This window comes from Crocodylus porosus, unplaced genomic scaffold, assembly GCF_001723895.1.
Source record: "Crocodylus porosus isolate Cpor-Errol unplaced genomic scaffold, CroPor_comp1, whole genome shotgun sequence".
Classification (NCBI taxonomy): Eukaryota; Metazoa; Chordata; order Crocodylia; family Crocodylidae; genus Crocodylus; species Crocodylus porosus.
Window position 1 is genome coordinate 16,627,899 of NW_017728931.1, and position 2,609 is coordinate 16,630,507.

Genomic DNA, 2,609 nt, shown 5'->3' on the forward strand with positions numbered 1-2,609 from the left:
TGGTCTCCAGTATAAACTTAGAGCAGCATTAGGGCTGTGTCAAAGTTATATAACATCAAAGGTAAAGCCAGTACACAGCTGCCAGTAGCATCAGAAAGTCTACAAGAAAACTGAGATCCATTTGATATCCCCTCAGGTCCTGTGTGAAGCACAGCTCAGCTGAACAGGAGGCAGATGTGCTTTTTATTCACTCCTGTTTACTTCCAAATATGTTCCCACAAGATAGTTTATTCAACCCAAACTGATTAAACCTCTTCATAGATGGAACATTGCAACATACTTTGTTTCGGGAATTACCAGTAGTTATATATCTGAAATAAGTAGGAAGAGACTGTTTCTCTTCTTTTGACCTCCCAAGTCTGTTATGCTAAATGCAGATGCTCTAGTTTGGCGTTCCCAGGCTAAACTTCTAGGGGAAAACTGTATGTCCTTCTCTGAAAAGGGTTATATGCCTAGTCTGCATGAATACTCTCACCATTGGAATCTCCCCTCAGTAGAATCTTAATAGTGCTGCAGTGAGACTATTAGGAAAAAAACCAGTGGAAATTGTATCTTATAGGGCAGTGGTGCTCAACCTCCTGGCCCCTCAGGACAGAAGAGAGGCCAGATAAGTGGCATGGGGCCAACCTGCAGGCTGGATCCCATGGGTGGGGCTCGTTCATTGGCCAGATCCAGTGTGGGTTTGGCATGCAGGGTCAGTCCATGAGGGTGATCTGTCATGCAGGACTGTGTCACACAGCCTGGGGAGGTGGGGGGAAAGTCCCCCTCTAGGCTAGGAATTTGATGGCAAAGGAGTAGTGGCAGAACTACGTTTTGCAGGTCTGGAAGCCATGACAGTTAATACACTTGCAGTTCCTCCACCCCAGCATTTTCAGATGGGGTGTCCCACAGGCCAGACGTCGAACATCATTGTTTAGGCTACTGGCTCTGGAAGTTTCTTAGAAAAATTCATAAGATTGTTTAGACTTTTTCTCAGTGACAACTAATTTCTTAGGTAGCTGACCATTCTATAGATGCAGTTTCCTTTGGAAAGCTGTGTTGTCAAGGTATGGAGAAAAAGATTGCTGGGCCCTACCTTGGGAAGTGTTTCCTTCAAGTAAATTACTCATATGATGCCTGTAAAGTATCATGATGAGTGCCCCAGAACATGAATATAAAGAGAAACTTTATTTAAAACATTTGTTTACATGAAACCAGATTATCTCTTTTATGTATTTAGAGAGATTGTGAAGTGTGCATTGTTGATTTGCTATATATTTGATGCTTTGACATCTACTAGCTAAATATTGCTCAGGGTTATAAGAAGTCTGAGCACATCAGATGTAATGAATTCTTCAAATATTTAATGATTTAAAAGAAACTTAAATTGAGCTAATCTGCGTTTACTATTGCATTCTATTAATAAAGAATAACTCAGTATTAATGCAGATTGGCATACTGAAATGAATTATGAAACATGTGATTACACTTGTGCAATAGACAGTTTTCTAGTATTAATAACCCAGCTGATCTTGACGCAGCCTTAACTACAGGATCACAAAGAGCAGCTCTGTAATACAATATTTCTGGTTGCAATCTTAAAATCAGCAGCATAGCAGATACTAGCTCTTTAAATAGCATTATGGAAATATGCAGAATAAGGGCTCAATACTGAATTCTGCATCATGAACGGCATGTACCCCCTGGCAGCTCCAGGAGTGCAGAGGTGGTGAGCGGGGAGCTCCCGCAGATACCATCGGCACTGTCGGAGGTGGGGGGTGGTGAGTGCTGGCAGTGTTGGCAGTAGCCAGATGTGCTCATGGACCTCCCACAAACCCCACAGTGCCAGCTGTGGGGTGGTAAGCAGCAACTGCCCTTAGGCGCCGCCGACAGTGTCAGCAGTACCTTTTTTCAGGGTGTGCACCAACATGCACAGGGGATGCACATGCACCCACGTGCACCCCCTACATGTTGCCCCTGCTCTGCATAAGTTCATAACTAGGGAAAATGCAAGCTTCTTGGTCCAAACTTGCAATGTGATGAGTGCCTCCTTCCGTCTTAAAATAATGCAGGATTTGGGTTTGTAGATGAACAAAAGGTACACTGGGTGCTGTGGTTACTGTTGGCAAATGTGTTACAGATCTTATCATACGACTTTTAATATGTAGTATTCCTCATTTTTGTTGTCTAGGCAAGAAGGCCCTTCTTCATTTTTCTTTAAACTTGAACAAAGACTTTCATAATAGTTTATTTCACACACACCATTACATTTGGAACCACAGAGTTCAAGGAGCATATAATAGAATCAGAGAAAATAAGGGCTGGAAGGGACCTCAGGAGGTCATCTAGTCTAACCCCCTGCTTAAAGCAGGCCATTCCCCAACTAGGTTATCCCAGCCAGGGCTTTGTCTAGGCTGGGTCTTAAAAACTTCCAAAGATGGACATTCCATAATCTCTCTTGGTAACCTGTTCCTGTGCTTTACTATCCTCCTAGTGTGAAAATTCTTCCTCATTCCTACCCTAAACTTCCCTTGCTGCAACTTGAGACTGTTGCTCTTTGTTCTGTCATCCGCCACATAGATTTCATAGATTTCATAGACATTAGGGCTGGAAGGGACCTCGGGAGATCA